General features: G+C 48.8%; 19 non-coding genes across 19 annotated transcripts; 11 read left to right on the forward strand and 8 right to left on the reverse strand.

Annotated features, from left to right (window-relative positions):
• Positions 1 to 1298: 1298 nt before the first annotated feature.
• Positions 1299 to 1381, forward strand: trnal-cag (transfer RNA leucine (anticodon CAG)). The gene has a single exon. It is a non-coding gene; the product is annotated as a tRNA-Leu (tRNA).
• Positions 1382 to 3301: 1920 nt separating this feature from the next.
• trnam-cau (transfer RNA methionine (anticodon CAU)) lies at positions 3302 to 3375 on the reverse strand. The gene has a single exon. It is a non-coding gene; the product is annotated as a tRNA-Met (tRNA).
• Positions 3376 to 3471: 96 nt separating this feature from the next.
• trnal-cag (transfer RNA leucine (anticodon CAG)) lies at positions 3472 to 3554 on the forward strand. The gene has a single exon. It is a non-coding gene; the product is annotated as a tRNA-Leu (tRNA).
• Positions 3555 to 6212: 2658 nt separating this feature from the next.
• Positions 6213 to 6286, reverse strand: trnam-cau (transfer RNA methionine (anticodon CAU)). Its single transcript has one exon. It is a non-coding gene; the product is annotated as a tRNA-Met (tRNA).
• Positions 6287 to 6381: 95 nt separating this feature from the next.
• Positions 6382 to 6464, forward strand: trnal-cag (transfer RNA leucine (anticodon CAG)). The gene has a single exon. It is a non-coding gene; the product is annotated as a tRNA-Leu (tRNA).
• A 1372-nt stretch (positions 6465 to 7836) lies between these two features.
• On the forward strand, positions 7837 to 7919 carry trnal-cag (transfer RNA leucine (anticodon CAG)). Its single transcript has one exon. It is a non-coding gene; the product is annotated as a tRNA-Leu (tRNA).
• Positions 7920 to 9292: 1373 nt separating this feature from the next.
• Positions 9293 to 9375, forward strand: trnal-cag (transfer RNA leucine (anticodon CAG)). Its single transcript has one exon. It is a non-coding gene; the product is annotated as a tRNA-Leu (tRNA).
• A 1920-nt stretch (positions 9376 to 11295) lies between these two features.
• Positions 11296 to 11369, reverse strand: trnam-cau (transfer RNA methionine (anticodon CAU)). Its single transcript has one exon. It is a non-coding gene; the product is annotated as a tRNA-Met (tRNA).
• Positions 11370 to 11465: 96 nt separating this feature from the next.
• On the forward strand, positions 11466 to 11548 carry trnal-cag (transfer RNA leucine (anticodon CAG)). The gene has a single exon. It is a non-coding gene; the product is annotated as a tRNA-Leu (tRNA).
• Positions 11549 to 14205: 2657 nt separating this feature from the next.
• Positions 14206 to 14279, reverse strand: trnam-cau (transfer RNA methionine (anticodon CAU)). Its single transcript has one exon. It is a non-coding gene; the product is annotated as a tRNA-Met (tRNA).
• Positions 14280 to 14375: 96 nt separating this feature from the next.
• Positions 14376 to 14458, forward strand: trnal-cag (transfer RNA leucine (anticodon CAG)). The gene has a single exon. It is a non-coding gene; the product is annotated as a tRNA-Leu (tRNA).
• A 1920-nt stretch (positions 14459 to 16378) lies between these two features.
• On the reverse strand, positions 16379 to 16452 carry trnam-cau (transfer RNA methionine (anticodon CAU)). The gene has a single exon. It is a non-coding gene; the product is annotated as a tRNA-Met (tRNA).
• A 96-nt stretch (positions 16453 to 16548) lies between these two features.
• trnal-cag (transfer RNA leucine (anticodon CAG)) lies at positions 16549 to 16631 on the forward strand. The gene has a single exon. It is a non-coding gene; the product is annotated as a tRNA-Leu (tRNA).
• Positions 16632 to 18551: 1920 nt separating this feature from the next.
• trnam-cau (transfer RNA methionine (anticodon CAU)) lies at positions 18552 to 18625 on the reverse strand. Its single transcript has one exon. It is a non-coding gene; the product is annotated as a tRNA-Met (tRNA).
• A 96-nt stretch (positions 18626 to 18721) lies between these two features.
• Positions 18722 to 18804, forward strand: trnal-cag (transfer RNA leucine (anticodon CAG)). The gene has a single exon. It is a non-coding gene; the product is annotated as a tRNA-Leu (tRNA).
• A 1204-nt stretch (positions 18805 to 20008) lies between these two features.
• trnam-cau (transfer RNA methionine (anticodon CAU)) lies at positions 20009 to 20082 on the reverse strand. The gene has a single exon. It is a non-coding gene; the product is annotated as a tRNA-Met (tRNA).
• A 96-nt stretch (positions 20083 to 20178) lies between these two features.
• Positions 20179 to 20261, forward strand: trnal-cag (transfer RNA leucine (anticodon CAG)). The gene has a single exon. It is a non-coding gene; the product is annotated as a tRNA-Leu (tRNA).
• A 1920-nt stretch (positions 20262 to 22181) lies between these two features.
• trnam-cau (transfer RNA methionine (anticodon CAU)) lies at positions 22182 to 22255 on the reverse strand. Its single transcript has one exon. It is a non-coding gene; the product is annotated as a tRNA-Met (tRNA).
• A 96-nt stretch (positions 22256 to 22351) lies between these two features.
• trnal-cag (transfer RNA leucine (anticodon CAG)) lies at positions 22352 to 22434 on the forward strand. The gene has a single exon. It is a non-coding gene; the product is annotated as a tRNA-Leu (tRNA).
• Positions 22435 to 23128: the final 694 nt, after the last annotated feature.

Genomic DNA, 23128 nt, shown 5'->3' on the forward strand with positions numbered 1-23128 from the left:
ACACAGCATTTCGCAAATGCTAGTATTCATTGGGCAGGCGTTGAAGACAAGGATGAGTTTTTAGACACTTTTTGAAAATGGTTAAAGCCTCCGCTGATTGAATTGAGATAGGCAAGCCGATCCACCAGCTGGGAACAGTCCAGGAAAAGGTCCTTGAGAGTGATTTTGTGCCTCTTTGGGATGGCACCACAAGGCGTGGTTCACTTGCAGAACGCAAGCATAGGTCTGAACCAGCGACTTTAGGTATATTGCTGCAGAGCCAGTGGTTATCTTTTAGGCAAACATCAGTATCTTGAATCTGATGCGAACAGCTATTGGTAGCCAGTGCAAAATTATGAAGAAAGGTGTGACGTGGGCTTTCTTTGGCTCGTTTAAGACCACTCTCGCTGCTGCATCCTGGATCAGTTGCAGAGGCTTGATAGTACGTGCCGGAAGACCCGCCAAGGGAGCATAACAGTAGCCCAGTCTGGAGAAAACAAAGAGCTTGGACAAGGAGTTGTGTGGCCTGCTCTGATCGGAAGGGTCTAATCTTCCGAACTTTGTATAAGGCAAATCTGCAGGACCGGGCCAGTGCAGCAATATGGCCATTGAAACTTCACAAAACCTCAGGAGGATGTGGCCATGTGTTACATGAATATGAGAGGGATGCTATTACTGCCTTCATTCAGTGTTAGCCAGCATGAATGCAGTATTTTCACTTCATTGTGTACAAAAGGATGGCACGGGTCTACACGCAATGTCGCTGGATGAGATTCAGGGAATTTACCTGGAACCTCACAGTTTTCCACAAAACATCATTTCACCTTCCCTGAAGAGGAGCTGTGGCCTTTTGCCCCCAGGAGACACAGGGAAACCCACACAGAAGGGGACAGAGAACCTCACTCTTTCTTTTTAAGCCACGGGTGTCAAACTCAGTCCCTGGAAGGCCGGAGACCTGCAGAGTTTAGATTCAAGCCTGATTGAACACACCTGATCCAAATAATCATGGCCTTCAGGCTCATTTGAAAACTACATGCCTTGTGTGTTTGAGAAGGGTTGGAAGAACACTCTACAGGGCTCGGGCCCTAAAGGAATTTAGTTTGATACCCCTGGTCTAAGCGCTCTCAGTGATCAGAAAAAAAAACCACTCTGCCCGTGTGAGGCTCGAACTCACGACCTTCAGATTATGAGACTGACGCGCTGCCTAACTGCGCCAACGAGGCTTGTGGGCTAAAGGGCGCCCAAACAGAGAATAAGTAGCTTCTAGATCCGTGCATTCAGGTGTGGCTCCAACAGGCCATCCCTAGCCAACCAAGTGTGTCAGGATGGCCGAGCGGTCTAAGGTGCTGCGTTCAGGTCGCAGTCTCCCCTGGAGGCGTGGGTTCGAATCCCACTTCTGACAGATCTATCCTTTGGCTGCAGACAGAGACTTCAGTCTTCTGCTACGTTGAGCCAGCAGGGCGTTAACTTTGACAAAACACAGCATTTGGCAAATGCTAGTATTCATTGGGCAGAAGTTGAAGACAAGGATGAGTTTTTAGACACTTTTTGAAAATGGTTAAAGCCTCCGCTGATTGAATTGAGATAGGCAAGCCGATCCACCAGCTGGGAACAGTCCAGGAAAAGGTCCTTGAGAGTGATTTTGTGCCTCTTTGGGATGGCACCACGAGGCGTCGTTCACTTGCAGAACGCAAGCATAGGTCTGAACCAGCGACTTTAGGTATATTGCTGCAGAGCCAGTGGTTATCTTGTAGGCAAACATCAGTATCTTGAATCTGATGCGAACAGCTATTGGTAGCCAGTGCAAAATTATGAAGAGAGGTGTGACGTGGGCTTTCTTTGGCTCGTTGAAGACCACTCTCGCTGCTGCATCCTGGATCAGTTGCAGAGGCTTGATAGTACGTGCCGGAAGACCCGCCAAGGGAGCATAACAGTAGCCCAGTCTGGAGAAAACAAAGAGCTTGGACAAGGAGTTGTGTGGCCTGCTCTGATCGGAAGGGTCTAATCTCCCGAACGTTGTATAAGGCAAATCTGCAGGACCGGGCCAGTGCAGCAATATGGCCTTTTAAACTTCACAAAACCTCAGGACGACGTGGCCATGTGTTACATGAATATGAGAGGGATTCTATTACTGCCTTCATGCAGTGTTAGCCAGCATGAATGCAGAATTTTCACTTCATTGTATGTGAAAGGATGGCACGGGTCTACACGCAATGTCGCTGGATGAGATTCAGGGAATTTACCTGGAACCTCACAGTTTTCCACAAAACCTCATTTCACCTGCCCTGAAGAGGAGCTGTGGCATTTTGCCCCCAGGAGACACAGGGAAACCCACACGGAAGGGGACAGAGAACCTCACTCTTTCTTTCTTAGCCACGGGTGTCAAACTCAGTCCCTTGCAGAATGCAAGCATAGGTCTGAACCAGCGACTTTAGGTATATTGCTGCAGAGCCAGTGGTTATCTTGTAGGCAAACATCAGTATCTTGAATCTGATGCGAACAGCTATTGGTAGCCAGTGCAAAATTATGAAGAGAGGTGTGACGTGGGCTTTCTTTGGCTCGTTGAAGACCACTCTCGCTGCTGCATCCTGGATCAGTTGCAGAGGCTTGATAGTACGTGCCGGAAGACCCGCCAAGGGAGCATAACAGTAGCCCAGTCTGGAGAAAACAAAGAGCTTGGACAAGGAGTTGTGTGGCCTGCTCTGATCGGAAGGGTCTAATCTTCAGAACTTTGTATAAGGCAAATCTGCAGGACCGGGCCAGTGCAGCAATATGGCCTTTGAAACTTCACAAAACCTCAGGAGGATGTGGCCATGTGTTACATGAATATGAGAGGGATGCTATTACTGCCTTCATTCAGTGTTAGCCAGCATGAATGCAGAATTTTCACTTCATTGTATATAAAAGGATGGCACGGGTCTACACGCAATGTCGCTGGATGAGATTCAGGGAATTTACCTGGAACCTCACAGTTTTCCACAAAACATCATTTCACCTGCCCTGAAGAGGAGCTGTGGCCTTTTGCCCCCAGGAGACACAGGGAAACCCACACGGAAGGGGACAGAGAACCTCACTCTTTCTTTCTAATCCAAGGGTGTCAAACTCAGTCCCTGGAAGGCCGGAGACCTGCAGAGTTTAGATTCAAGCCTGATTGAACACACCTGATCCAACTAATCATGGCCTTCAGGCTCATTTGAAAACTACATGCCTTGTGTGTTTGAGAAGGGTTGGAACAACACTCTACAGGGCTCGGGCCCTAAAGGAATTTAGTTTGATACCCCTGGTCTAAGCGCTCTCAGTGATCAGAAAAAAAGCACCACTCTGCCCCGTGTGAGGCTCGAACTCACGACCTTCAGATTATGAGACTGACGCGCTGCCTAACTGCGCCAACGAGGCTTGTGGGATAAAGGGCGCCCAAACAGAGAATAAGTAGCTTCTAGATCCTTGCATTCAGGTGTGGCTCCAACAGGCCATCCCTAGCCAATCAAGGGTGTCAGGATGGCCGAGCGGTCTAAGGTGCTGCGTTCAGGTCGCAGTCTCCCCTGGAGGCGTGGGTTCGAATCCCACTTCTGACAGATCTATCCTTTGGCTGCAGACAGAGACTTCAGTCTTCTGCTACGTTGAGCCAGCAGGATGTTAACTTTGACAAAACACAGCATTTGGCAAATGCTAGTATTCATTGGGCAGGCGTTGAAGACAAGGATGAGTTTTTAGACACTTTTTGAAAATGGTTAAAGCCTCCGCTGATTGAATTGAGATAGGCAAGCCGATCCACCAGCTGGGAACAGTCCAGGAAAAGGTCCTTGAGAGTGATTTTGTGCCTCTTTGGAATGGCACCACGAGGCGTCGTTCACTTGCAGAACGCAAGCATAGGTCTGAACCAGCGACTTTAGGTATATTGCTGCAGAGCCTGTGGTTATCTTTTAGGCAAACATCAGTATCTTGAATCTGATGCGAACAGCTATTGGTAGCCAGTGCAAAATTATGAAGAAAGGTGTGACGTGGGCTTTCTTTGGCTCGTTTAAGACCACTCTCGCTGCTGCATCCTGGATCAGTTGCAGAGGCTTGATAGTACGTGCCGGAAGACCCGCCAAGGGAGCATAACAGTAGCCCAGTCTGGAGAAAACAAAGAGCTTGGACAAGGAGTTGTGTGGCCTGCTCTGATCGGAATGGTCTAATCTTCCGAACTTTGTATAAGGCAAATCTGCAGGACCGGGCCAGTGCAGCAATATGGCCATTGAAACTTCACAAAACCTCAGGAGGATGTGGCCATGTGTTACATGAATATGAGAGGGATGCTATTACTGCCTTCATTCAGTGTTAGCCAGCATGAATGCAGTATTTTCACTTCATTGTGTACAAAAGGATGGCACGGGTCTACACGCAATGTCGCTGGATGAGATTCAGGGAATTTACCTGGAACCTCACAGTTTTCCACAAAACATCATTTCACCTTCCCTGAAGAGGAGCTGTGGCCTTTTGACCCCAGGAGACACAGGGAAACCCACACGGAAGGGGACAGAGAACCTCACTCTTTCTTTCTTAGCCACGGGTGTCAAACTCAGTCCCTTGCAGAACGCAAGCATAGGTCTGAACCAGCGACTTTAGGTATATTGCTGCAGAGCCAGTGGTTATCTTGTAGGCAAACATCAGTATCTTGAATCTGATGCGAACAGCTATTGGTAGCCAGTGCAAAATTATGAAGAGAGGTGTGACGTGGGCTTTCTTTGGCTCGTTGAAGACCACTCTCGCTGCTGCATCCTGGATCAGTTGCAGAGGCTTGATAGTACGTGCCGGAAGACCCGCCAAGGGAGCATAACAGTAGCCCAGTCTGGAGAAAACAAAGAGCTTGGACAAGGAGTTGTGTGGCCTGCTCTGATCGGAAGGGTCTAATCTCCCGAACGTTGTATAAGGCAAATCTGCAGGACCGGGCCAGTGCAGCAATATGGCCTTTTAAACTTCACAAAACCTCAGGACGACGTGGCCATGTGTTACATGAATATGAGAGGGATTCTATTACTGCCTTCATGCAGTGTTAGCCAGCATGAATGCAGAATTTTCACTTCATTGTATATGAAAGGATGGCACGGGTCTACACGCAATGTCGCTGGATGAGATTCAGGGAATTTACCTGGAACCTCACAGTTTTCCACAAAACCTCATTTCACCTGCCCTGAAGAGGAGCTGTGGCATTTTGCCCCCAGGAGACACAGGGAAACCCACACGGAAGGGGACAGAGAACCTCACTCTTTCTTTCTTAGCCACGGGTGTCAAACTCAGTCCCTGGAACGACGAGGCGTCGTTCACTTGCAGAACGCAAGCATAGGTCTGAACCAGCGACTTTAGGTATATTGCTGCAGAGCCAGTGGTTATCTTGTAGGCAAACATCAGTATCTTGAATCTGATGCGAACAGCTATTGGTAGCCAGTGCAAAATTATGAAGAGAGGTGTGACGTGGGCTTTCTTTGGCTCGTTTAAGACCACTCTCGCTGCTGCATCCTGGATCAGTTGCAGAGGCTTGATAGTACGTGCCGGAAGACCCGCCAAGGGAGCATAACAGTAGCCCAGTCTGGAGAAAACAAAGAGCTTGGACAAGGAGTTGTGTGGCCTGCTCTGATCGGAAGGGTCTAATCTTCAGAACTTTGTATAAGGCAAATCTGCAGGACCGGGCCAGTGCAGCAATATGGCCTTTGAAACTTCACAAAACCTCAGGAGGATGTGGCCATGTGTTACATGAATATGAGAGGGATGCTATTACTGCCTTCATTCAGTGTTAGCCAGCATGAATGCAGAATTTTCACTTCATTGTATATAAAAGGATGGCACGGGTCTACACGCAATGTCGCTGGATGAGATTCAGGGAATTTACCTGGAACCTCACAGTTTTCCACAAAACATCATTTCACCTGCCCTGAAGAGGAGCTGTGGCCTTTTGCCCCCAGGAGACACAGGGAAACCCACACGGAAGGGGACAGAGAACCTCACTCTTTCTTTCTAATCCACGGGTGTCAAACTCAGTCCCTGGAAGGCCGGAGACCTGCAGAGTTTAGATTCAAGCCTGATTGAACACACCTGATCCAACTAATCATGGCCTTCAGGCTCATTTGAAAACTACATGCCTTGTGTGTTTGAGAAGGGTTGGAACAACACTCTACAGGGCTCGGGCCCTAAAGGAATTTAGTTTGATACCCCTGGTCTAAGCGCTCTCAGTGATCAGAAAAAAAGCACCACTCTGCCCCTTGTGAGGCTCGAACTCACGACCTTCAGATTATGAGACTGACGCGCTGCCTAACTGCGCCAACGAGGCTTGTGGGATAAAGGGGCCCAAACAGAGAATAAGTAGCTTCTAGATCCTTGCATTCAGGTGTGGCTCCAACAGGCCATCCCTAGCCAATCAAGGGTGTCAGGATGGCCGAGCGGTCTAAGGTGCTGCGTTCAGGTCGCAGTCTCCCCTGGAGGCGTGGGTTCGAATCCCACTTCTGACAGATCTATCCTTTGGCTGCAGACAGAGACTTCAGTCTTCTGCTACGTTGAGCCAGCAGGATGTTAACTTTGACAAAACACAGCATTTCGCAAATGCTAGTATTCATTGGGCAGGCGTTGAAGACAAGGATGAGTTTTTAGACACTTTTTGAAAATGGTTAAAGCCTCCGCTGATTGAATTGAGATAGGCAAGCCGATCCACCAGCTGGGAACAGTCCAGGAAAAGGTCCTTGAGAGTGATTTTGTGCCTCTTTGGGATGGCACCACAAGGCGTGGTTCATTTGCAGAACGCAAGCATAGGTCTGAACCAGCGACTTTAGGTATATTGCTGCAGAGCCAGTGGTTATCTTTTAGGCAAACATCAGTATCTTGAATCTGATGCGAACAGCTATTGGTAGCCAGTGCAAAATTATGAAGAAAGGTGTGACGTGGGCTTTCTTTGGCTCGTTTAAGACCACTCTCGCTGCTGCATCCTGGATCAGTTGCAGAGGCTTGATAGTACGTGCCGGAAGACCCGCCAAGGGAGCATAACAGTAGCCCAGTCTGGAGAAAACAAAGAGCTTGGACAAGGAGTTGTGTGGCCTGCTCTGATCGGAAGGGTCTAATCTTCCGAACTTTGTATAAGGCAAATCTGCAGGACCGGGCCAGTGCAGCAATATGGCCATTGAAACTTCACAAAACCTCAGGAGGATGTGGCCATGTGTTACATGAATATGAGAGGGATGCTATTACTGCCTTCATTCAGTGTTAGCCAGCGTGAATGCAGTATTTTCACTTCATTGTGTACAAAAGGATGGCACGGGTCTACACGCAATGTCGCTGGATGAGATTCAGGGAATTTACCTGGAACCTCACAGTTTTCCACAAAACATCATTTCACCTTCCCTGAAGAGGAGCTGTGGCCTTTTGCCCCCAGGAGACACAGGGAAACCCACACAGAAGGGGACAGAGAACCTCACTCTTTCTTTTTAAGCCACGGGTGTCAAACTCAGTCCCTGGAAGGCCGGAGACCTGCAGAGTTTAGATTCAAGCCTGATTGAACACACCTGATCCAACTAATCATGGCCTTCAGGCTCATTTGAAAACTACATGCCTTGTGTGTTTGAGAAGGGTTGGAAGAACACTCTACAGGGCTCGGGCCCTAAAGGAATTTAGTTTGATACCCCTGGTCTAAGCGCTCTCAGTGATCAGAAAAAAAAACCACTCTGCCCGTGTGAGGCTCGAACTCACGACCTTCAGATTATGAGACTGACGCGCTGCCTAACTGCGCCAACGAGGCTTGTGGGATAAAGGGGCCCAAACAGAGAATAAGTAGCTTCTAGATCCTTGCATTCAGGTGTGGCTCCAACAGGCCATCCCTAGCCAATCAAGGGTGTCAGGATGGCCGAGCGGTCTAAGGTGCTGCGTTCAGGTCGCAGTCTCCCCTGGAGGCGTGGGTTCGAATCCCACTTCTGACAGATCTATCCTTTGGCTGCAGACAGAGACTTCAGTCTTCTGCTACGTTGAGCCAGCAGGATGTTAACTTTGACAAAACACAGCATTTCGCAAATGCTAGTATTCATTGGGCAGGCGTTGAAGACAAGGATGAGTTTTTAGACACTTTTTGAAAATGGTTAAAGCCTCCGCTGATTGAATTGAGATAGGCAAGCCGATCCACCAGCTGGGAACAGTCCAGGAAAAGGTCCTTGAGAGTGATTTTGTGCCTCTTTGGGATGGCACCACAAGGCGTGGTTCATTTGCAGAACGCAAGCATAGGTCTGAACCAGCGACTTTAGGTATATTGCTGCAGAGCCAGTGGTTATCTTTTAGGCAAACATCAGTATCTTGAATCTGATGCGAACAGCTATTGGTAGCCAGTGCAAAATTATGAAGAAAGGTGTGACGTGGGCTTTCTTTGGCTCGTTTAAGACCACTCTCGCTGCTGCATCCTGGATCAGTTGCAGAGGCTTGATAGTACGTGCCGGAAGACCCGCCAAGGGAGCATAACAGTAGCCCAGTCTGGAGAAAACAAAGAGCTTGGACAAGGAGTTGTGTGGCCTGCTCTGATCGGAAGGGTCTAATCTTCCGAACTTTGTATAAGGCAAATCTGCAGGACCGGGCCAGTGCAGCAATATGGCCATTGAAACTTCACAAAACCTCAGGAGGATGTGGCCATGTGTTACATGAATATGAGAGGGATGCTATTACTGCCTTCATTCAGTGTTAGCCAGCGTGAATGCAGTATTTTCACTTCATTGTGTACAAAAGGATGGCACGGGTCTACACGCAATGTCGCTGGATGAGATTCAGGGAATTTACCTGGAACCTCACAGTTTTCCACAAAACATCATTTCACCTTCCCTGAAGAGGAGCTGTGGCCTTTTGCCCCCAGGAGACACAGGGAAACCCACACAGAAGGGGACAGAGAACCTCACTCTTTCTTTTTAAGCCACGGGTGTCAAACTCAGTCCCTGGAAGGCCGGAGACCTGCAGAGTTTAGATTCAAGCCTGATTGAACACACCTGATCCAACTAATCATGGCCTTCAGGCTCATTTGAAAACTACATGCCTTGTGTGTTTGAGAAGGGTTGGAAGAACACTCTACAGGGCTCGGGCCCTAAAGGAATTTAGTTTGATACCCCTGGTCTAAGCGCTCTCAGTGATCAGAAAAAAAAACCACTCTGCCCGTGTGAGGCTCGAACTCACGACCTTCAGATTATGAGACTGACGCGCTGCCTAACTGCGCCAACGAGGCTTGTGGGCTAAAGGGCGCCCAAACAGAGAATAAGTAGCTTCTAAATCCGTGCATTCAGGTGTGGCTCCAACAGGCCATCCCTAGCCAACCAAGTGTGTCAGGATGGCCGAGCGGTCTAAGGCGCTGCGTTCAGGTCGCAGTCTCCCCTGGAGGCGTGGGTTCGAATCCCACTTCTGACAGATCTATCCTTTGGCTGCAGACAGAGACTTCAGTCTTCTGCTACGTTGAGCCAGCAGGGCGTTAACTTTGACAAAACACAGCATTTGGCAAATGCTAGTATTCATTGGGCAGAAGTTGAAGACAAGGATGAGTTTTTAGACACTTTTTGAAAATGGTTAAAGCCTCCGCTGATTGAATTGAGATAGGCAAGCCGATCCACCAGCTGGGAACAGTCCAGGAAAAGGTCCTTGAGAGTGATTTTGTGCCTCTTTGGGATGGCACCACGAGGCGTCGTTCACTTGCAGAACGCAAGCATAGGTCTGAACCAGCGACTTTAGGTATATTGCTGCAGAGCCAGTGGTTATCTTGTAGGCAAACATCAGTATCTTGAATCTGATGCGAACAGCTATTGGTAGCCAGTGCAAAATTATGAAGAGAGGTGTGACGTGGGCTTTCTTTGGCTCGTTGAAGACCACTCTCGCTGCTGCATCCTGGATCAGTTGCAGAGGCTTGATAGTACGTGCCGGAAGACCCGCCAAGGGAGCATAACAGTAGCCCAGTCTGGAGAAAACAAAGAGCTTGGACAAGGAGTTGTGTGTCCTGCTCTGATCGGAAGGGTCTAATCTCCCGAACGTTGTATAAGGCAAATCTGCAGGACCGGGCCAGTGCAGCAATATGGCCTTTTAAACTTCACAAAACCTCAGGACGACGTGGCCATGTGTTACATGAATATGAGAGGGATTCTATTACTGCCTTCATGCAGTGTTAGCCAGCATGAATGCAGAATTTTCACTTCATTGTATATGAAAGGATGGCACGGGTCTACACGCAATGTCGCTGGATGAGATTCAGGGAATTTACCTGGAACCTCACAGTTTTCCACAAAACCTCATTTCACCTGCCCTGAAGAGGAGCTGTGGCATTTTGCCCCCAGGAGACACAGGGAAACCCACACGGAAGGGGACAGAGAACCTCACTCTTTCTTTCTTAGCCACGGGTGTCAAACTCAGTCCCTTGCAGAATGCAAGCATAGGTCTGAACCAGCGACTTTAGGTATATTGCTGCAGAGCCAGTGGTTATCTTGTAGGCAAACATCAGTATCTTGAATCTGATGCGAACAGCTATTGGTAGCCAGTGCAAAATTATGAAGAGAGGTGTGACGTGGGCTTTCTTTGGCTCGTTTAAGACCACTCTCGCTGCTGCATCCTGGATCAGTTGCAGAGGCTTGATAGTACGTGCCGGAAGACCCGCCAAGGGAGCATAACAGTAGCCCAGTCTGGAGAAAACAAAGAGCTTGGACAAGGAGTTGTGTGGCCTGCTCTGATCGGAAGGGTCTAATCTTCAGAACTTTGTATAAGGCAAATCTGCAGGACCGGGCCAGTGCAGCAATATGGCCTTTGAAACTTCACAAAACCTCAGGAGGATGTGGCCATGTGTTACATGAATATGAGAGGGATGCTATTACTGCCTTCATTCAGTGTTAGCCAGCATGAATGCAGAATTTTCACTTCATTGTATATAAAAGGATGGCACGGGTCTACACGCAATGTCGCTGGATGAGATTCAGGGAATTTACCTGGAACCTCACAGTTTTCCACAAAACATCATTTCACCTGCCCTGAAGAGGAGCTGTGGCCTTTTGCCCCCAGGAGACACAGGGAAACCCACACGGAAGGGGACAGAGAACCTCACTCTTTCGTTCTAATCCAAGGGTGTCAAACTCAGTCCCTGGAAGGCCGGAGACCTGCAGAGTTTAGATTCAAGCCTGATTGAACACACCTGATCCAACTAATCATGGCCTTCAGGCTCATTTGAAAACTACATGCCTTGTGTGTTTGAGAAGGGTTGGAACAACACTCTACAGGGCTCGGGCCCTAAAGGAATTTAGTTTGATACCCCTGGTCTAAGCGCTCTCAGTGATCAGAAAAAAAGCACCACTCTGCCCCGTGTGAGGCTCGAACTCACGACCTTCAGATTATGAGACTGACGTGCTGCCTAACTGCGCCAACGAGGCTTGTGGGATAAAGGGCGCCCAAACAGAGAATAAGTAGCTTCTAGATCCTTGCATTCAGGTGTGGCTCCAACAGGCCATCCCTAGCCAATCAAGGGTGTCAAGATGGCCGAGCGGTCTAAGGTGCTGCGTTCAGGTCGCAGTCTCCCCTGGAGGCGTGGGTTCGAATCCCACTTCTGACAGATCTATCCTTTGGCTGCAGACAGAGACTTCAGTCTTCTGCTACGTTGAGCCAGCAGGATGTTAACTTTGACAAAACACAGCATTTGGCAAATGCTAGTATTCATTGGGCAGGCGTTGAAGACAAGGATGAGTTTTTAGACACTTTTTGAAAATGGTTAAAGCCTCCGCTGATTGAATTGAGATAGGCAAGCCGATCCACCAGCTGGGAACAGTCCAGGAAAAGGTCCTTGAGAGTGATTTTGTGCCTCTTTGGAATGGCACCACGAGGCGTCGTTCACTTGCAGAACGCAAGCATAGGTCTGAACCAGCGACTTTAGGTATATTGCTGCAGAGCCTGTGGTTATCTTTTAGGCAAACATCAGTATCTTGAATCTGATGCGAACAGCTATTGGTAGCCAGTGCAAAATTATGAAGAAAGGTGTGACGTGGGCTTTCTTTGGCTCGTTTAAGACCACTCTCGCTGCTGCATCCTGGATCAGTTGCAGAGGCTTGATAGTACGTGCCGGAAGACCCGCCAAGGGAGCATAACAGTAGCCCAGTCTGGAGAAAACAAAGAGCTTGGACAAGGAGTTGTGTGGCCTGCTCTGATCGGAAGGGTCTAATCTTCCGAACTTTGTATAAGGCAAATCTGCAGGACCGGGCCAGTGCAGCAATATGGCCATTGAAACTTCACAAAACCTCAGGAGGATGTGGCCATGTGTTACATGAATATGAGAGGGATGCTATTACTGCCTTCATTCAGTGTTAGCCAGCATGAATGCAGTATTTTCACTTCATTGTGTACAAAAGGATGGCACGGGTCTACACGCAATGTCGCTGGATGAGATTCAGGGAATTTACCTGGAACCTCACAGTTTTCCACAAAACATCATTTCACCTTCCCTGAAGAGGAGCTGTGGCCTTTTGACCCCAGGAGACACAGGGAAACCCACACGGAAGGGGACAGAGAACCTCACTCTTTCTTTCTTAGCCACGGGTGTCAAACTCAGTCCCTTGCAGAACGCAAGCATAGGTCTGAACCAGCGACTTTTGGTATATTGCTGCAGAGCCAGTGGTTATCTTGTAGGCAAACATCAGTATCTTGAATCTGATGCAAACAGCTATTGGTAGCCAGTGCAAAATTATGAAGAGAGGTGTGACGTGGGCTTTCTTTGGCTCGTTGAAGACCACTCTCGCTGCTGCATCCTGGATCAGTTGCAGAGGCTTGATAGTACGTGCCGGAAGACCCGCCAAGGGAGCATAACAGTAGCCCAGTCTGGAGAAAACAAAGAGCTTGGACAAGGAGTTGTGTGGCCTGCTCTGATCGGAAGGGTCTAATCTCCCGAACGTTGTATAAGGCAAATCTGCAGGACCGGGCCAGTGCAGCAATATGGCCTTTTAAACTTCACAAAACCTCAGGACGACGTGGCCATGTGTTACATGAATATGAGAGGGATTCTATTACTGCCTTCATGCAGTGTTAGCCAGCATGAATGCAGAATTTTCACTTCATTGTATATGAAAGGATGGCACGGGTCTACACGCAATGTCGCTGGATGAGATTCAGGGAATTTACCTGGAACCTCACAGTTTTCCACAAAACCTCATTTCACCTGCCCTGAAGAGGAGCTGTGGCATTTTGCCCCCAGGAGACACAGGGAAACCCACACGGAAGGGGACAGAGAACCTCACTCTTTCTTTCTTAGCCACGGGTGTCAAACTCAGTCCCTGGAACGACGAGGCGTCGTTCACTTGCAGAACGCAAGCATAGGTCTGAACCAGCGACTTTAGGTATATTGCTGCAGAGCCAGTGGTTATCTTTTAGGCAAACATCAGTATCTTGAATCTGATGCGAACAGCTATTGGTAGCCAGTGCAAAATTATGAAGAAAGGTGTGACGTGGGCTTTCTTTGGCTCGTTTAAGACCACTCTCGCTGCTGCATCCTGGATCAGTTGCAGAGGCTTGATAGTACGTGCCGGAAGACCCGCCAAGGGAGCATAACAGTAGCCCAGTCTGGAGAAAACAAAGAGCTTGGACAAGGAGTTGTGTGGCCTGCTCTGATCGGAAGGGTCTAATCTTCCGAACTTTGTATAAGGCAAATCTGCAAGACCGGGCCAGTGCAGCAATATGGCCATTGAAACTTCACAAAACCTCAGGAGGATGTGGCCATGTGTTACATGAATATGAGAGGGATGCTATTACTGCCTTCATTCAGTGTTAGCCAGCATGAATGCAGTATTTTCACTTCATTGTGTACAAAAGGATGGCACGGGTCTACACGCAATGTCGCTGGATGAGATTCAGGGAATTTACCTGGAACCTCACAGTTTTCCACAAAACATCATTTCACCTTCCCTGAAGAGGAGCTGTGGCCTTTTGCCCCCAGGAGACACAGGGAAACCCACACAGAAGGGGACAGAGAACCTCACTCTTTCTTTTTAAGCCACGGGTGTCAAACTCAGTCCCTGGAAGGCCGGAGACCTGCAGAGTTTAGATTCAAGCCTGATTGAACACACCTGATCCAACTAATCATGGCCTTCAGGCTCATTTGAAAACTACATGCCTTGTGTGTTTGAGAAGGGTTGGAAGAACACTCTACAGGGCTCGGGCCCTAAAGGAATTTAGTTTGATACCCCTGGTCTAAGCGCTCTCAGTGATCAGAAAAAAGAACCACTCTGCCCCGTGTGAGGCTCGAACTCACGACCTTCAGATTATGAGACTGACGCGCTGCCTAACTGCGCCAACGAGGCTTGTGGGCTAAAGGGCGCCCAAACAGAGAATAAGTAGCTTCTAGATCCGTGCATTCAGGTGTGGCTCCAACAGGCCATCCCTAGCCAACCAAGTGTGTCAGGATGGCCGAGCGGTCTAAGGCGCTGCGTTCAGGTCGCAGTCTCCCCTGGAGGCGTGGGTTCGAATCCCACTTCTGACAGATCTAGCCTTTGGCTGCAGACAGAGACTTCAGTCTTCTGCTACGTTGAGCCAGCAGGGCGTTAACTTTGACAAAACACAGCATTTGGCAAATGCTAGTATTCATTGGGCAGAAGTTGAAGACAAGGATGAGTTTTTAGACATTTTTTGAAAATGGTTAAAGCCTCCGCTGATTGAATTGAGATAGGCAAGCCGATCCACCAGCTGGGAACAGTCCAGGAAAAGGTCCTTGAGAGTGATTTTGTGCCTCTTTGGGATGGCACCACGAGGCATCGTTCACTTGCAGAAGGCAAGCATAGGTCTGAACCAGCGACTTTAGGTATATTGCTGCAGAGCCAGTGGTTATCTTGTAGGCAAACATCAGTATCTTGAATCTGATGCGAACAGCTATTGGTAGCCAGTGCAAAATTATGAAGAGAGGTGTGACGTGGGCTTTCTTTGGCTCGTTGAAGACCACTCTCGCTGCTGCATCCTGGATCAGTTGCAGAGGCTTGATAGTACGTGCCGGAAGACCCGCCAAGGGAGCATAACAGTAGCCCAGTCTGGAGAAAACAAAGAGCTTGGACAAGGAGTTGTGTGGCCTGCTCTGATCGGAAGGGTCTAATCTCCCGAACGTTGTATAAGGCAAATCTGCAGGACCGGGCCAGTGCAGCAATATGGCCTTTGAAACTTCACAAAACCTCAGGACGACGTGGCCATGTGTTACATGAATATGAGAGGGATTCTATTACTGCCTTCTTGCAGTGTTAGCCAGCATGAATGCAGAATTTTCACTTCATTGTATATGAAAGGATGGCACGGGTCTACACGCAATGTCGCTGGATGAGATTCAGGGAATTTACCTGGAACCTCACAGTTTTCCACAAAACCTCATTTCACCTGCCCTGAAGAGGAGCTGTGGCATTTTGCCCCCAGGAGACACAGGGAAACCCACACGGAAGGAGACAGAGAACCTCACTCTTTCTTTCTTTGCCACGGGTGTCAAACTCAGTCCCTTGCAGAATGCAAGCATAGGTCTGAACCAGCGACTTTAGGTATATTGCTGCAGAGCCAGTGGTTATCTTGTAGGCAAACATCAGTATCTTGAATCTGATGCGAACAGCTATTGGTAGCCAGTGCAAAATTATGAAGAGAGGTGTGACGTGGGCTTTCTTTGGCTCGTTTAAGACCACTCTCGCTGCTGCATCCTGGATCAGTTGCAGAGGCTTGATAGTACGTGCCGGAAGACCTGCCAAGGGAGCATAACAGTAGCCCAGTCTGGAGAAAACAAAGAGCTTGGACAAGGAGTTGTGTGGCCTGCTCTGATCGGAAGGGTCTAATCTTCAGAACTTTGTATAAGGCAAATCTGCAGGACCGGGCCAGTGCAGCAATATGGCCTTTGAAACTTCACAAAACCTCAGGAGGATGTGGCCATGTGTTACATGAATATGAGAGGGATGCTATTACTGCCTTCATTCAGTGTTAGCCAGCATGAATGCAGAATTTTCACTTCATTGTATATAAAAGGATGGCACGGGTCTACACGCAATGTCGCTGGATGAGATTCAGGGAATTTACCTGGAACCTCACAGTTTTCCACAAAACATCATTTCACCTGCCCTGAAGAGGAGCTGTGGCCTTTTGCCCCCAGGAGACACAGGGAAACCCACACGGAAGGGGACAGAGAACCTCACTCTTTCTTTCTAATCCACGGGTGTCAAACTCAGTCCCTGGAAGGCCGGAGACCTGCAGAGTTTAGATTCAAGCCTGATTGAACACACCTGATCCAACTAATCATGGCCTTCAGGCTCATTTGAAAACTACATGCCTTGTGTGTTTGAGAAGGGTTGGAACAACACTCTACAGGGCTCGGGCCCTAAAGGAATTTAGTTTGATACCCCTGGTCTAAGCGCTCTCAGTGATCAGAAAAAAAGCACCACTCTGCCCCGTGTGAGGCTCGAACTCACGACCTTCAGATTATGAGACTGACGCGCTGCCTAACTGCGCCAACGAGGCTTGTGGGATAAAGGGCGCCCAAACAGAGAATAAGTAGCTTCTAGATCCTTGCATTCAGGTGTGGCTCCAACAGGCCATCCCTAGCCAATCAAGGGTGTCAGGATGGCCGAGCGGTCTAAGGTGCTGCGTTCAGGTCGCAGTCTCCCCTGGAGGCGTGGGTTCGAATCCCACTTCTGACAGATCTATCCTTTGGCTGCAGACAGAGACTTCAGTCTTCTGCTACTTTGAGCCAGCAGGATGTTAACTTTGACAAAACACAGCATTTGGCAAATGCTAGTATTCATTGGGCAGGCGTTGAAGACAAGGATGAGTTTTTAGACATTTTTTGAAAATGGTTAAAGCCTCCGCTGATTGAATTGAGATAGGCAAGCCGATCCACCAGCTGGGAACAGTCCAGGAAAAGGTCCTTGAGAGTGATTTTGTGCCTCTTTGGGATGGCACCACGAGGCGTCGTTCACTTGCAGAACGCAAGCATAGGTCTGAACCAGCGACTTTAGGTATATTGCTGCAGAGCCTGTGGTTATCTTTTAGGCAAACATCAGTATCTTGAATCTGATGCGAACAGCTATTGGTAGCCAGTGCAAAATTATGAAGAAAGGTGTGACATGGGCTTTCTTTGGCTCGTTTAAGACCACTCTCGCTGCTGCATCCTGGATCAGTTGCAGAGGCTTGATAGTACGTGCCGGAAGACCCGCCAAGGGAGCATAACAGTAGCCCAGTCTGGAGAAAACAAAGAGCTTGGACAAGGAGTTGTGTGGCCTGCTCTGATCGGAAGGGTCTAATCTTCCGAACTTTGTATAAGGCAAATCTGCAGGACCGGGCCAGTGCAGCAATATGGGCATTGAAACTTCACAAAACCTCAGGAGGATGTGGCCATGTGTTACATGAATATGAGAGGGATGCTATTACTGCCTTCATTCAGTGTTAGCCAGCATGAATGCAGTATTTTCACTTCATTGTGTACAAAAGGATGGCACGGGTCTACACGCAATGTCGCTGGATGAGATTCAGGGAATTTACCTGGAACCTCACAGTTTTCCACAAAACATCATTTCACCTTCCCTGAAGAGGAGCTGTGGCATTTTGCCCCCAGGAGACACAGGGAAACCCACACGGAAGGGGACAGAGAACCTCACTCTTTCTTTCTTAGCCACGGGTGTCAAACTCAGTCCCTTGCAGAATGCAAGCATAGGTCTGAACCAGCGACTTTAGGTATATTGCTGCAGAGCCAGTGGTTATCTTGTAGGCAAACATCAGTATCTTGAATCTGATGCGAACAGCTATTGGTAGCCAGTGCAAAATAATGAAGAGAGGTGTGACGTGGGCTTTCTTTGGCTCGTTTAAGACCACTCTCGCTGCTGCATCCTGGATCAGTTGCAGAGGCTTGATAGTACGTGCCGGAAGACCCGCCAAGGGAGCATAACAGTAGCCCAGTCTGGAGAAAACAAAGAGCTTGGACAAGGAGTTGTGTGGCCTGCTCTGATCGGAAGGGTCTAATCTTCAGAACTTTGTATAAGGCAAATCTGCAGGACCGGGCCAGTGCAGCAATATGGCCTTTGAAACTTCACAAAACCTCAGGAGGATGTGGCCATGTGTTACATGAATATGAGAGGGATGCTATTACTGCCTTCATTCAGTGTTAGCCAGCATGAATGCAGAATTTTCACTTCATTGTATATAAAAGGATGGCACGGGTCTACACGCAATGTCGCTGGATGAGATTCAGGGAATTTACCTGGAACCTCACAGTTTTCCACAAAACATCATTTCACCTGCCCTGAAGAGGAGCTGTGGCCTTTTGCCCCCAGGAGACACAGGGAAACCCACACGGAAGGGGACAGAGAACCTCACTCTTTCTTTCTAATCCACGGGTGTCAAACTCAGTCCCTGGAAGGCCGGAGACCTGCAGAGTTTAGATTCAAGCCTGATTGAACACACCTGATCCAACTAATCATGGCCTTCAGGCTCATTTGAAAACTACATGCCTTGTGTGTTTGAGAAGGGTTGGAACAACACTCTACAGGGCTCGGGCCCTAAAGGAATTTAGTTTGATACCCCTGGTCTAAGCGCTCTCAGTGATCAGAAAAAAAGCACCACTCTGCCCCGTGTGAGGCTCGAACTCACGACCTTCAGATTATGAGACTGACGCGCTGCCTAACTGCGCCAACGAGGCTTGTGGGATAAAGGGCGCCCAAACAGAGAATAAGTAGCTTCTAGATCCTTGCATTCAGGTGTGGCTCCAACAGGCCATCCCTAGCCAATCAAGGGTGTCAGGATGGCCGAGCGGTCTAAGGTGCTGCGTTCAGGTCGCAGTCTCCCCTGGAGGCGTGGGTTCGAATCCCACTTCTGACAGATCTATCCTTTGGCTGCAGACAGAGACTTCAGTCTTCTGCTACTTTGAGCCAGCAGGATGTTAACTTTGACAAAACACAGCATTTGGCAAATGCTAGTATTCATTGGGCAGGCGTTGAAGACAAGGATGAGTTTTTAGACATTTTTTGAAAATGGTTAAAGCCTCCGCTGATTGAATTGAGATAGGCAAGCCGATCCACCAGCTGGGAACAGTCCAGGAAAAGGTCCTTGAGAGTGATTTTGTGCCTCTTTGGGATGGCACCACGAGGCGTCGTTCACTTGCAGAACGCAAGCATAGGTCTGAACCAGCGACTTTAGGTATATTGCTGCAGAGCCTGTGGTTATCTTTTAGGCAAACATCAGTATCTTGAATCTGATGCGAACAGCTATTGGTAGCCAGTGCAAAATTATGAAGAAAGGTGTGACGTGGGCTTTCTTTGGCTCGTTTAAGACCACTCTCGCTGCTGCATCCTGGATCAGTTGCAGAGGCTTGATAGTACGTGCCGGAAGACCCGCCAAGGGAGCATAACAGTAGCCCAGTCTGGAGAAAACAAAGAGCTTGGACAAGGAGTTGTGTGGCCTGCTCTGATCGGAAGGGTCTAATCTTCCGAACTTTGTATAAGGCAAATCTGCAGGACCGGGCCAGTGCAGCAATATGGCCATTGAAACTTCACAAAACCTCAGGAGGATGTGGCCATGTGTTACATGAATATGAGAGGGATGCTATTACTGCCTTCATTCAGTGTTAGCCAGCATGAATGCAGTATTTTCACTTCATTGTGTACAAAAGGATGGCACGGGTCTACACGCAATGTCGCTGGATGAGATTCAGGGAATTTACCTGGAACCTCACAGTTTTCCACAAAACATCATTTCACCTTCCCTGAAGAGGAGCTGTGGCCTTTTGACCCCAGGAGACACAGGGAAACCCATACGGAAGGGGACAGAGAACCTCACTCTTTCTTTCTAAGCCACGGGTGTCAAACTCAGTCCCTGGAAGGCCGGAGACCTGCAGAGTTTAGATTCAAGCCTGATTGAACACACCTGATCCAACTAATCATGGCCTTCAGGCTCATTTGAAAACTACATGCCTTGTGTGTTTGAGAAGGGTTGGAAGAACACTCTACAGGGCTCGGGCCCTAAAGGAATTTAGTTTGATACCCCTGGTCTAAGCGCTCTCAGTGATCAGAAAAAAGAACCACTCTGCCCCGTGTGAGGCTCGAACTCACGACCTTCAGATTATGAGACTGACGCGCTGCCTAACTGCGCCAACGAGGCTTGTGGGCTAAAGGGCGCCCAAACAGAGAATAAGTAGCTTCTAGATCCGTGCATTCAGGTGTGGCTCCAACAGGCCATCCCTAGCCAACCAAGTGTGTCAGGATGGCCGAGCGGTCTAAGGCGCTGCGTTCAGGTCGCAGTCTCCCCTGGAGGCGTGGGTTCGAATCCCACTTCTGACAGATCTAGCCTTTGGCTGCAGACAGAGACTTCAGTCTTCTGCTACGTTGAGCCAGCAGGGCGTTAACTTTGACAAAACACAGCATTTGGCAAATGCTAGTATTCATTGGGCAGAAGTTGAAGACAAGGATGAGTTTTTAGACATTTTTTGAAAATGGTTAAAGCCTCCGCTGATTGAATTGAGATAGGCAAGCCGATCCACCAGCTGGGAACAATCCAGGAAAAGGTCCTTGAGAGTGATTTTGTGCCTCTTTGGGATGGCACCACGAGGCGTCGTTCACTTGCAGAACGCAAGCATAGGTCTGAACCAGCGACTTTAGGTATATTGCTGCAGAGCCAGTGGTTATCTTGTAGGCAAACATCAGTATCTTGAATCTGATGCGAACAGCTATTGGTAGCCAGTGCAAAATTATGAAGAGAGGTGTGACGTGGGCTTTCTTTGGCTCGTTGAAGACCACTCTCGCTGCTGCATCCTGGATCAGTTGCAGAGGCTTGATAGTACGTGCCGGAAGACCCGCCAAGGGAGCATAACAGTAGCCCAGTCTGGAGAAAACAAAGAGCTTGGACAAGGAGTTGTGTGGCCTGCTCTGATCGGAAGGGTCTAATCTCCCGAACGTTGTATAAGGCAAATCTGCAGGACCGGGCCAGTGCAGCAATATGGCCTTTGAAACTTCACAAAACCTCAGGACGACGTGGCCATGTGTTACATGAATATGAGAGGGATTCTATTACTGCCTTCATGCAGTGTTAGCCAGCATGAATGCAGAATTTTCACTTCATTGTATATGAAAGGATGGCACGGGTCTACACGCAATGTCGCTGGATGAGATTCAGGGAATTTACCTGGAACCTCACAGTTTTCCACAAAACCTCATTTCACCTGCCCTGAAGAGGAGCTGTGGCATTTTGCCCCCAGGAGACACAGGGAAACCCACACGGAAGGGGACAGAGAACCTCACTCTTTCTTTCTTAGCCACGGGTGTCAAACTCAGTCCCTTGCAGAATGCAAGCATAGGTCTGAACCAGCGACTTTAGGTATATTGCTGCAGAGCCAGTGGTTATCTTGTAGGCAAACATCAGTATCTTGAATCTGATGCGAACAGCTATTGGTAGCCAGTGCAAAATTATGAAGAGAGGTGTGACGTGGGCTTTCTTTGGCTCGTTTAAGACCACTCTCGCTGCTGCATCCTGGATCAGTTGCAGAGGCTTGATAGTACGTGCCGGAAGACCCGCCAAGGGAGCATAACAGTAGCCCAGTCTGGAGAAAACAAAGAGCTTGGACAAGGAGTTGTGTGGCCTGCTCTGATCGGAAGGGTCTAATCTTCAGAACTTTGTATAAGGCAAATCTGCAGGACCGGGCCAGTGCAGCAATATGGCCTTTGAAACTTCACAAAACCTCAGGAGGATGTGGCCATGTGTTACATGAATATGAGAGGGATGCTATTACTGCCTTCATTCAGTGTTAGCCAGCATGAATGCAGAATTTTCACTTCATTGTATATAAAAGGATGGCACGGGTCTACACGCAATGTCGCTGGATGAGATTCAGGGAATTTACCTGGAACCTCACAGTTTTCCACAAAACATCATTTCACCTGCCCTGAAGAGGAGCTGTGGCCTTTTGCCCCCAGGAGACACAGGGAAACCCACACGGAAGGGGACAGAGAACCTCACTCTTTCTTTCTAATCCACGGGTGTCAAACTCAGTCCCTGGAAGGCCGGAGACCTGCAGAGTTTAGATTCAAGCCTGATTGAACACACCTGATCCAACTAATCATGGCCTTCAGGCTCATTTGAAAACTACATGCCTTGTGTGTTTGAGAAGGGTTGGAACAACACTCTACAGGGCTCGGGCCCTAAAGGAATTTAGTTTGATACCCCTGGTCTAAGCGCTCTCAGTGATCAGAAAAAAAGCACCCCTCTGCCCCGTGTGAGGCTCGAACTCACGACCTTCAGATTATGAGACTGACGCGCTGCCTAACTGCGCCAACGAGGCTTGTGGGATAAAGGGCGCCCAAACAGAGAATAAGTAGCTTCTAGATCCTTGCATTCAGGTGTGGCTCCAACAGGCCATCCCTAGCCAATCAAGGGTGTCAGGATGGCCGAGCGGTCTAAGGTGCTGCGTTCAGGTCGCAGTCTCCCCTGGAGGCGTGGGTTCGAATCCCACTTCTGACTGATCTATCCTTTGGCTGCAGACAGAGACTTCAGTCTTCTGCTACTTTGAGCCAGCAGGATGTTAACTTTGACAAAACACAGCATTTGGCAAATGCTAGTATTCATTGGGCAGGCGTTGAAGACAAGGATGAGTTTTTAGACATTTTTTGAAAATGGTTAAAGCCTCCGCTGATTGAATTGAGATAGGCAAGCCGATCCACCAGCTGGGAACAGTCCAGGAAAAGGTCCTTGAGAGTGATTTTGTGCCTCTTTGGGATGGCACCACGAGGCGTCATTCACTTGCAGAACGCAAGCATAGGTCTGAACCAGCGACTTTAGGTATATTGCTGCAGAGCCTGTGGTTATCTTTTAGGCAAACATCAGTATCTTGAATCTGATGCGAACAGCTATTGGTAGCCAGTGCAAAATTATGAAGAAAGGTGTGACGTGGGCTTTCTTTGGCTCGTTTAAGACCACTCTCGCTGCTGCATCCTGGATCAGTTGCAGAGGCTTGATAGTACGTGCCGGAAGACTCGCCAAGGGAGCATAACAGTAGCCCAGTCTGGAGAAAACAAAGAGCTTGGACAAGGAGTTGTGTGGCCTGCTCTGATCGGAAGGGTCTAATCTTCCGAACTTTGTATAAGGCAAATCTGCAGGACCGGGCCAGTGCAGCAATATGGCCATTGAAACTTCACAAAACCTCAGGAGGATGTGG

The sequence above is a fragment of the Carassius carassius genome, chromosome 22, assembly GCF_963082965.1.
Source record: "Carassius carassius chromosome 22, fCarCar2.1, whole genome shotgun sequence".
NCBI classification, from domain to species: domain Eukaryota; kingdom Metazoa; phylum Chordata; class Actinopteri; order Cypriniformes; family Cyprinidae; genus Carassius; species Carassius carassius.